At 43.3% G+C, this 11,655-nt stretch overlaps 1 protein-coding gene across 1 annotated transcript in view; it reads left to right on the top strand.

Annotated features, from left to right (window-relative positions):
* The first annotated feature begins 639 nt into the window (after nt 1–639).
* LOC122792422 (nuclear RNA export factor 1-like) overlaps nt 640–11,655 on the top strand; it is a 1,378,427-nt gene continuing 1,367,411 nt past the window's right edge. The window contains exon 1 of the mRNA XM_044060210.1: nt 640–703. The gene's annotated coding sequence lies outside the window, so the exon portion shown is untranslated. The remainder of the gene's footprint in view (nt 704–11,655) is intronic.

Below are 11,655 nucleotides of genomic sequence, written 5' to 3'. Positions count from 1 at the left end.
TTGTTAAACTATTCGAAAACAATTGCAATTACCAGCAGCAACAAAACCATAGAAATATAAGGTCCATGGTGTAAACTACACATTCACACAGCAAGTCTCTCTTCAGTCACAGAACAGTTTCACAAGCATCTTCTTCTTCTTTCTGCTTTTCCCGGTTAGGTGTCGCCACAGCGGAACACCTGTCCGCTCATAACAAGCATCTCCTAAACATCGAAAAAGTATTTTGGGCCTCCCCAGTCGTATGTTACAAAGTACATAGTAGCTAGTCCCCACCCATCACACGTAAAATAGCACTTATCTGGCGTAGTTCATTATTCTGTGAGTTTATTTGCAATGAAATGCACATTTTTCACACATTATCTGTATGGGTATCCTTTGCAATGCTCGTCTAAACAGGGGGACATTTCTTTGTTTTAGCTCCTACGTAAAAGTAAATGGCTAAGAAAGATGAGCTTTCAAACCCAGCAGAATTTTTTAAATGTTCAGATTCACGCAGCACGTAAAAATACACCGATGGATGCAATTCTTCCTAAAACCCAAATACAAGCAGCAATTTAAACAATATTTTGAAAACTCTATCTCAAATAGGGGAGAACCACGTGCAACCTAGTGCACGTGACACACCCGTTTCATGCGTGTGGAAAATTGCTTAGATTGTTACTGTAGTGAAAGTTTGTGGGTGCTGCGTTTACTGCTGCGTGAGGTAAAACCAATTAAGCCTGCAAATTTTTCTTAGAACTCAAATAAATTATTATTTTAGGACGCGGATAAGTTATATCATATATCGCTTCTATTTATGTATTTATTTATTTTACGGTGTTAAAGACTGTGGTCCGGGCTTTATGCGTGCATGTGTATAAATACGTTAAGTGGGTAATTCGCTAACGTCTGCATGAATGAGCATGTATACTAAAGTGAATACATATTCTTTCTTAATCAGTTGATATTTGATTTATTATAGGCAGGTTAATGCATGGACTGCACAGGTAGAAAGTGTATGAAAAAGTAGTTGTTGCATGATTTGGGTTCTGGTTAAAATAAAGTTGATAATTTATGAGATTTATTCAGACATTTAAACAGCTCCCCCCCCCCCCCCCCCCCACCCGGATTAGCATCTCAGTATTTTTACATTTAGGTGGGAATAGATTAACGGATTATCATTTTCTTTCGGAGCTTCAGACGTATACATAAATTAAAAAAAGCTACACGTGAGACGTTTTGATGGGCTGGGCAAATCAGAAATTTCTGGCACATTTCCCATTGTGAATTTGTGAGTTGTAATTTCTCATCTCACTGTAGTGCTAGGCATTGTGTGTGTGTGTGTTTGGGGGGGGGGGGGTTACAATGGGGTATAAGGGAAATTTGGCACATATTTTCAAAATCTGCCTACATCCACGGGCCAAATTCCTCATATAAAGTCATACGGATTCAGTCAGTGTGTGTGTGTGTACATGTGTTGATTGTACTTAGATGGGTATGCTTCAGATTATACCAGTTGCCTGAATTAGTGTATATTGACCCAGATTGGGTGGGAGCCATATTGGCATCAGTTTTGGAATTGATAGCGTATCATTATTATTTAGTTTAGCTTGTAAACTGACGTGAGTAAATTAGACTTCCGTTATTTGAGATCTATGTAACCCAAAATAAAAGTACATTTATACGAACATTGCATTGTTTTAAACAAATACAACATATTTTTTGGAATGTTCCAGGAGCAAACACATTTTTAGCCTTCAAGAATATCACTTCTTATTTTGTATTAATATCATTATGTAATGCTTGTTATGTGTGGTATACTCCATTTGGTATTGTGACCTTTATCATGATGGAGGTGTTTATATGTTCTTGAGATCCTGTGTTCTCTGGAGGCTTATGCTTCTGGCAGCATTCCCCTTGACGAATAGGTCCGAGAGGAGAGATCTGACAAATGATGATCCAGAATGACCTTTCATAGTGATTCATTTCTAGATTCTGAGAACTTTGGACAGAAGAGAGATACTGAGGCCTACTCCCTAGGATCTTGTTTGGTGGGAATTTCGCTGAAAAGTACATGGTAGCTGGGTGGCCCACAAAACATAGGCTGGTTTAGCCAGAAACCCTCAATGCAAAGAAGAGTGTATATGTGTGTGTTGGAGGGGTTAAGGAGTTATGCCAATCAAGAGGCAAGTAGGAGCAGGGTTGAGTAAGACAAACTAGAACCTGGCAATTGAATTTTTTTTGGGGGGGGGTTGGAATGTCACTTCACTGTTGGGGAAATAAATAAGAGTTTGTGTATGTAGTTGAATATGAACAAGCTGTGTTCCTATACACCCAACACTAGTTCTGGAATGAGACTTGTTGAGTGGGATGGTCTCTGTCCTTCTCTGGAAATGACCCTCTGGAGAGGCCCTGCACATGCGTGGGGATACTCAAAAGACTTTTATTGGGTGGTGTGCAGTTAGAGTTTGTTCCAGGAAATAAGATGGTTGTTTAAGAGCAAATATAAGTTAAAAACAGGAAAACTCTGCTTTTTATTTGTGCATATGCAGCTAACGACTGCTTGGAGTGTTTGGTCTTCTTAAAGACCATGGGTGTGGTGTTCGACAGGGTACCACATCGTCTTTAATTACACTAGAAAATGTCAGTGCTCATATGTAGAGTGATGGAGATAATTGGAAGGAAGTGATTGGGAAGATTTAATTGCCTGACCTGGACCCAAGTGGTGAATTGTTATTGGACTTCTGTACTTGTTATGGGCTGCTCATAACAAACACCATGATTCGAACTTGAGGGTGTTCAGAAGATACCAGCCCACCTTGGGCCAAAGGTCATTAATTGACTTTTTAGACACTTCATCAGTCTTGAAACCATACATAGTAGTAGGCAGATTGGTAAAGAGAGGTGCAGAGCTGTAAGTTGACCTCCATTTTGTAGGTAGGTTAGGTATTTATGCTGGTGTGGCTACTGGACGTACCTGAAAATTCCATATGTGTAGCGAGAGTGTCTTAGGAATGTATGAGTAATGATTCTTTGCAAAATGAGCTCAGCACTCAGTTGTAGAAGACCTTTTCCTGTACACCTGAGGTCAGAGACTTGCAGTATGAATATGCCCTATTCAAGGTTTCAGTAGGTAAGGCAGTAGCAGCGTAGATGGTGGTTAGGGCTTGCCATGGCAGTAATCCCAGAACCTATTTGTTGACATCAGTAACAAAGAAGCTGTTAGATTAAAGATAGTCACCAGTGTAGTTCTGACAGGAGTCTCTAGATGTGACTGATAAATACTGACACATCAGAAAGGCAGTAGCTTTAGTAACCATCAAAGTGTCCAGGTATGGTATTAGTTTAAGGAACAGTAATGGCAAGCATGAAGGGAAGGCACTTGATGATGTACTGTATTCTTTAAATTAGGTTGTTTCAGAGCTATGGAGCTTATGCACTGATAATCATCCTGTCATATTCTCAAGTGGTAATGCTGCAGTCTGTGAAATTTTTTTTTTCTGTTTAGTTGACACCTAAAACAGTGCAAACTATTGATCTGATGTTGTAAATCTTTGTTTATTACAATTAGGACTTTGGTTCCATCCTCGGAACCAATACAGCCTTTTCCAAGCTCGCGCCAGCCAAAACCTCTCAACTAAGACCTACTGATAATGCCCCTCTCCTAGTTACTCCAGATCTCCTTTGCCGCATTCCTCGTCAGATGTGCTAGCCATCTCTGTCAAAGCTAAGTGGAAAATAATGGTTAAGGTGTTTGCCTTACAAACACAAGGTACAGGGTTTGAGTCTCACAAGGGATAATTGGCTAGGCTTAAAACAGCTCACAAGGCCAGTTAGCCATATGAATCTAAATATGAAAAATCTAAAAAGATTGTGATTTTTAATATAGTTTCTCCTCAAAATTTCTTATTTTTTAGTGAATTTTGCCTTTTCTCACAGTTGCCAATAACCTATTTCTATTCCCTACCCTTTATTTTGGTAATTAAATTTCTACCATTCTTGGTACTGTACCTCTCTCCTGCCTTTAGTAGGCCCTTCCTTACCACTCGTGGTATTTTTTAAATACCATTGTTGGTATTCTCTCACTTTTTTCTCTCCCTTCTTTTGTTCTTCTATTAGGATAGCTATTATGTCAGACAAAGCTAAGTTGGGGTTTAAACAGTGTGGCAAGTGTGGGCGTAAGATGCCTAACTCAGATGGACATGCTCGTTGTGTCTACTGTTTGTGCGTGGACCATATTAAAGCTGACTGTGACATTTGTGCTAGTTTTAGTAATCTTACACTAGCAGAACATAAAAATAAGCTTAATTTAAAATGTTTAATTAAGACACCTTTTTCGGAGGCAGTATCTGGGTCGGAGGTCTCACCCCTTCCTAAGAACCAAAAAACATAAGGAAAAACAGAGTCACTCGGTTCCTGCATCTCCGTCAGTTACGGAACCGAGTTGGCTTCGTGCTTCTCCGGCACCCTCTGCGCAGACCTCTTCAGCACCAGGCTCTGTATCTTCTCCGTCAGTGCCGTCTATAATATTCATCCCTATTTCGGTTCCAGCCTCTGCACCACTGACTTCGGTGCCATCCTTGGATCTGACATTGGCTCCTATGAGTGTACTTGCTTCGGCACCATCTCCGGCCTTGGTGCCGATAGTTTCTTCGGCTCCATCGGAATATCTGCCAAGGACAAGATACTCTCCAATTTACGACCCTTTTTTGGGGCAGAGGTTTAGCCTCTTTCTAGAAAGACCTGATTCTCCTTCAGCAGCCTCATTTAGATCCACCAGGAGTTTTTCTGAATTAGACCTAGTGCAGGTTGTGGACCAGCTTCTGGCAGCTAGGGGATTGCCCATTTTAGATAGACCTTCCATCCCTCTTGGCTCAGAATCTTTTACTACATCTTCCCCAGTTTTTCCTCCTCTAGCCTCTACCCAGGTCCCGGAGATCTTGGTACCGATGTCCACCCCGGTGCATACTTTCTCGGCTCCAACAGCAGTTTTTCCCCTGTTGGCACCAACCACCCTTGCTGCAGCTCTCTGCTTGGACCGTCCATACCATGATGCCTAGTCCGACGCCTATTTTCTTGTTGGCGTCGTCTATGTCCATGGCTCCGACGGCTTCCAGTCCTCTTAGAGCTCCTCACCTGGACGTGGGCTCCTCAGGGTGGGGTGTGACCTCAGTTCCGAGGTTGTCCTTCTCAGTTCTGGGCTCCCATCCCTCCTCGGGCGGGCCTGCTTTCCAGGTGATGGAGAGGGTGCTTGCCTCCGCAGGCTCACAGTCAGCACCAATGACATCAGCATCAGAACCCCCCCCAGCATGCAGCTGTCCCAACCCCCTATTTCAGGATCCCGGGCATGGGAGCCGCAAGACCCCCCCCTTTGAAGGGAACCCCTCTTCCGGAGTCCTCCTCAGAAGATCCCACTGGGGAGCCACCCCAGAAAAAACAGTGCAAGAGGAAGCACCTTGATTCCCCGGAGGAATCCATCTCCAAAGATACCAATTGTGATGAGGGGGAAGGGTCCCCACAGTCTCCCCCAGACAATGTCTCATTCTGAGACATTCCCGAAATCCTCAAGTAGCGGGGAGACTGGAAGTCCTCTAACCCTTCTTCTGAGGAATCGGTGTTCTTACAGGCCTTCCGTGCCCGGCCATCTACTTCCTGGGTGACCCCACTGGCAGGTGACCTTGTTAAGCTCATTGTGCAGCATGCCTGGAAGGCCCCGGACAAAGTAGAACCTGTCCCCCGGGGACCAGACAAAATTTTATCTACACCTGAAGACCAGCCCCACTGGTCCAAGCAGTTGACAGTTGATTCCATGGTCATGGTGGCGGCCACCAAGAGGAAACTGGCAGAAGATAGTTCCACTGTCCATCCTCCGAACAGGGAGTCTCGGACCATGGACAGAATAGGGAAGTGGACCTATGCTTCAGTGACCTAATTTCTAAAATGTCTTCCTCTTTGGTGGGGGTACTGCCCAATGAGGTGCGTGACACTGTCACCTCGCTGCTAGCTACCCTTGAATCCATCTCAAACTCCTCAATGCATTTGATATCTCACACCACCGAGGGGCTGCCGCATCAGGCATTGTCATGAGACTTAATGCTTGGATGCGGTTGTGTGACTTCGCAGACCCCTTTAAATCTTCCTTCGTCAGTGCACCTGTCGACGAATCTGCACTTCTTGGACACAAAGTAAGAGACATGCTTGCACGAAGTGAGAAAGATGGAAAGACCTGGTCTGCTGTGGGAATACACTTTTCCAACCTCCAGAGGTCCTACTCCAGGAACCAGAAGGGAGAAAAATGTGGTTCAAGAAATCCCAAGGATCTTTTCGTGACACTCATGGTGAGCAATCCCCCGGGAGCAGAGGGGGCAACTCATCTGGAAGATGCCTCTTTCGGGGTAGAGGGGGCCCACATAACCAGGGCTCTAGAGATTCTTTCTCCGGCAGACCCTACCAGTATTCCTGAGCAGCGGCCCGATTGCTTTCCTCTGGAAGCAGTCGGGGGTTGTTTTTCTCTGCACCTACCAGCCTGGCAACTTATTACTACCGATGTTTGGGTGCAGAGAATAATATCCAGAGACTACCAAATACCTTTCGATTTAACTCCCAGACCCATCAAAACGAATCCCTGATGTACCACTCAATCAGAGGGATTTAGCAGCCTTAGAAATAGAAAAGCTGCTAAGAAAAAGAGTCATCCAACCAGTCCTACCAGACCAGACAGGATCTGAGTTTTACTTGAGGTTGTTTTTAGTGCCAAAAAAGACAGGGACTGGAGACCAATCCTGGATCTCAGCCTATTGAACAAATTTATCAAACCTCAAAAATTCATGATGATCTCGGTGCAGTCCATTCTCCCTTTCCTAGGGAGGGACAACTGGATGTGCTCTGTAGACCTCCAGGATACTTACTACCACATAAAGATGGATCATCGCTCACGGAGGTTTCTCCACTTCCGGCTGGGAGCCAATAACTACCAGTTCAGGGCACTGCCATTCGATCTCTCGACAGCTCTCCTGAGTGTTCACCAATTGTATGGCAGTTGTGGTAGCTCATCGTCGACTACAAGGATTCCAGGTGTTTCTGTATCTAGACGATTGGCTCCTTACTGCTTCGACCGGGAATCTCCTAGTCCACAACCTCTCTTACACTCAAGGTCTCACTGTCCGCTTGGGGATTACAGTCAACAAGGAAAAATCTCAAATGTCCCCAACAAAGACACTGGAATTTATTGGAGCAGTCTTCGACACAACATCCTGTCAAGCTTCTCTCCCCCCTCACAGGCTTTCGAAAATAAGACACCAAATCCAAGACCTTCTTCCTCAGACTTATGTACCAGCATGCCTTGTACTGCAACTCTTAGGCTCTATGGTGGCTGCCATTATGTTAGTACCACTGGCAAGGCTACACATGAGAATCCTGCAGTGGCTCCTTTCTGCACAATGGTTGTTTTTAACTCACCCACTCGACCACATGATATGTCTTACAAACAGTTGCAAGGAAGAAATGCTATGGTGGATGAAGCCACAAACAAATCTTTGGTGTCGACCGTTCTGTCTTCCCCAGCCCACGGCCACGGTGACACCGGACGCTTCCCTGTTAGGGTGGGGGGGGGGGCATTTCCAGGGTAAGATGGTCCAAGGCACCTGGTCCCCCATGGAGGCAAATTTGCACATAAACGTCCTGGAACTGAGGGCAGTTCTCTTAGCGTTGCAAGTATTCCATGCATCCCTACCTTCTGGGACCATTGGAATTCAGACAGACAACATGGCAGTCGTTTGGTATATCAACAAGCAAGGCGGAACCAGGTCTTACCCCCTGTGTCTGGAAGCCATGAGGATTTGGTACTGGGCGATAGCTTGCAGCTGCTTTCTTATAGCAAAGCACATTCCTGGGTGTTCCAACTTTATTGCAGACAATCTCAGCAGGAACATCCTGATGCCTCACAAGTGGTCCATCAACCCTGTAACAGAGGATCGAATCTTCCGACACTGGGGCAAGCCTTGCTGCGATCTGTTTGTTTTCCCCCTAACAACAAATGAAGAAGCTACTTTGCCCTGATCCCCCCTCAGGGGGAATCCCCGAGGGATGTTCTAATGCACGATTGGCCCCCGGGTCTTCTGTATGCCTTTCCCCGTTTCCCTTAATTCCAGAATTTCTCCAGAAAACTCAAAGGTTGAGAAGCAAAATGATCCTTATTGCCCCCTATTGGCCCCATCAAGTCTGGTTCCCAATTCTATGGCCTCATCTGATTCACAGCCCGTGGATCCTGGATCATTCCCAAGACCTGTTATCCTCATTGACTTATTCATCCAAATCTCCACAGGCTCAAGCTCACAGCTTGGTTCCTGCATTTCCAGTGATTGCCAGGCTGCCTGTTGCCTGACATCCCATCTCATGTTCGTGAAATTCTTCTGGCTTCACACAAACCTTCCACCAGGAAAGCGTATTCTAGTAAATGGACTAGATTTTCTATTTGGGTCAAAGATCAGAACATAGATCCCTTCTCTATGTCTATTCAAAAGATCCTTCAATACCTGATGACTCTTTCACATGCAGGAGCCTCAGCATCGACCATCACTGTACATTTAGCAGCTATCACCAATTTTCATAATGGATTTGCTGATTCTTCGATTATGTCACACCGCTTATGCAAGACATCTTTGAAAGGAGTATTACACGTTAAACCTCCGGTCAAGCCTCCCTTAGAACCCTGGGACTAGACTTTGGTGCTTCAATCTCTCACAGGTCCTCCTTTCGAGCCCTTTGATTCATGTGATTTAAAGTTTCTGTCATGGAAAACCTTACTTCTAGTAGCACTTACCTCACCGAGAAGAGTATCTGAGCTGCAGGCCTTGAGTGTCAAGAGACCTTATTTGATCTTCCACATGAATAGGGTGTCCCTTCGTACTGACCCTTCTTTCTTGCCCAGGGTAATTTCTGGATTCCATTAACCAATCTATTGACCTGCTGGTTTTCTTCCCTCAGCATTCTAATAGAGGAGAGTACCTTTTGCACACCCTTGATGTGCATCGGCAGCTTCGTTGTTATTTGGACAAGACTAAATCTTTCAGGAAAACAGATCAATTGTTTGTGACCTTTGCACGACCCAGATTGGGTAAACCTGTTTCCAAAGTGACTTTATCCTCCTGGTTTAGAAACGTCATTAGCTTTACCTACCAACAGAATAAGCTACCCTTACCTTCCAGAATAAAGGCTCATTCTACCAGATCTATGGCTACGTCTGTAGCATTTAATTCCAGAGCCTCTATGGTTGATATTTGCGCAGCAGATATTTGGGCTAGACCTCATACCTTTATCTCTCATTACAAATTGGATTTGGCCTCCAGGGGACGAGCATCTTTTGGTTCTATGGTGCTCAGGAATATCCTTCCTTAGTGCCACCCAGGACTCATGTAGCTAGGGACTCGGTCCTAATTGTAAGGAATAAACAAAGATTTACAACATCAGATAAATTAGTTATGTCTTACCATAACGTTCCATCTGTGTTGTAGATCTTTGTTCATTTTTTACTTCCCGCCCTCCTTCCCCCTGCCTGGACTCCTGGTGGACTTTAGGAACTCCTGGTTAGGTTATTTGCTCAGACAGAGCCTTCTACTATTTTTCTATTACTCCTCTATTATATAGGGGCGGGCAAACTCAATCTGGAGTAACTGGGAGAGGGGCATTATGGGTAGGTCTTACTGAGAGTTTTTTGCTGGCACGAGCTTGGAAACGGCCGTATCGGTTCCGAAGATGGAACCGAAGTCCTAATTGTAATGAATGAACAAAGATCTACAACATAGATGGAACGTTATGGTAAGACATAACTTTTTCTTTTCATTTTGTCACATAGAAGGTTCATGTTGTGTACTTGTGCTTTTGGAGTGTTCCTAGATAAAGCAGTACAGTTTTCTGTATTATATGGACACAGTGGAAAACAGCACTATCGTCTTCTCTTCCTCTATTTGTCTCTGGTCTAGATGTCAACAGCATCTCTTGAGGCGGTAGTTTTGGACTGACTACATACTAATTTCCCATTCCTATTTTCTACCATACCATGAACCCAAGAGCTTTGATCATCTGAGCATAGAATTCAATCTCTTAGCTCAAGTGAGGAAACACATGCAAATAAGGGACATTTTGTGTTGCTTGTCCGCTCCCCGGGTAAGGAGTTATGGCCATACTAAATACGTTCTCATTGATGGGATGCCAGCAGTGGCACAGACCACTACTAAAGCCTGCCTATATGACAGTTCCCCTTGGGAATATCCACAGTGGGAAAATAAATAGGTCTTGTCATTAGGGATGTGTTGATGGTTGGCAGGTTCACTGGTATACAGAAAAAAATGCTGCTTTGCTTAGCTCAGTATTGAATTACTGCAACCATATGTGCTTGCTGTTGAATGAGTTCTGCATTGTATATGTGTACTGACATTATTTTTGAGTCTTTTTTTTTTTGTCATGCATATTTTCTGAATTGCTTCCCAAGCCTTTCTCTCCCTGGTCCAATGGGATTTAACTTATTTTTTGAAGTTAAAACATGCAGTTGTTGGAGAAAATTATTTTCTTTCACAAAAGTGACATCACTTGTGATGTTTTCTTCTTGAAGATCAGGATAGATACTAATCCCACTAGTGAATAAAATGCAGCAAAGGATTGTAATATGTAAATGTATGTATTTTTATGAAAAGTGAAACAAATGGAGTAAATAAGCAGTAATGGCCAAGAGGATTGGTGTGCTAACGAAATGACAGGGGTAGTTTGATGCCAGTCACCATAGGTGAAAGGCCTCCTAATCAATCCCAAAAAGTTTGGTTATTTCTCTATAATGACCATCCTGTCCTTACATTAATGGCATTAATGGGTTTAGAAAATTATCTTTGTTATTTGCTTTAGTGTACTGATATCTTCTATGTATAATTTAGCTTTTTATACTGTTTTTGGTGTTTGTGAAAAAGGATAGTCTGTTATCATCTTTCTTAGATGTGGTTATTAAAGACTACTTTTATAGAGACTGATAACTACCATTTCTTAACAGTGTCATACCAAATTATCAACATATTATTTAGAACTTTCCATGTTGCAAACTGTGTGATTGTTTTACAAATGGCAAAATAGTAATTTCTGCCAGAATTGAGCAGTGATATTTGCAAAATTTATGTAATACAGATTTGCTTGAAAATTTGATGTGATACTGTTAAAAATGATGAAATTATGGCTGGTTGTTTAACTTACTAGTGACAAAAGGCAATTGAAGTTAGAGCAGTTTTGGTTTTTGTATTACACTGAGTTGAGCTTGCACCCTCGACTTCACGATTATTTAGGACTTCCACAACAGTTTTTCAACATGCCATCTATGGGTTCCTACTTTATGAACTAGTCAGTTGCCATTGTGTGGATCTGTCCAGAAATTTCAATTTGCAAACTGAATGTGAAACATTTTTAGACAGAATTGTGCTATTACAGTTAACACACTTTGTGATGTAGAAAGCTCACAGGTGATATGCTATAGCAATAACCCACGCCTGGGTGTGGGTAATGCTAAATTTACCCACGGTTGGCGTGGTTTGGTCCCGAGGGCGAAGCCCGAGGGACCAAACAAAGCCAACCGTGGGTAAATTTAGCATTACCCACACCCAGAAGTGGGTTATTGCTATTATACCATGACATTATTTA

The sequence above is a fragment of the Protopterus annectens genome, chromosome 1.part2 (assembly GCF_019279795.1).
Source record: "Protopterus annectens isolate FY-2018-M chromosome 1.part2, PAN1.0, whole genome shotgun sequence".
In the NCBI taxonomy this organism is placed as follows: domain Eukaryota; kingdom Metazoa; phylum Chordata; order Ceratodontiformes; family Protopteridae; genus Protopterus; species Protopterus annectens.
Note: the sequence above shows the minus strand (reverse complement) of the source record. Positions and strands in the feature narration are given on the sequence as shown.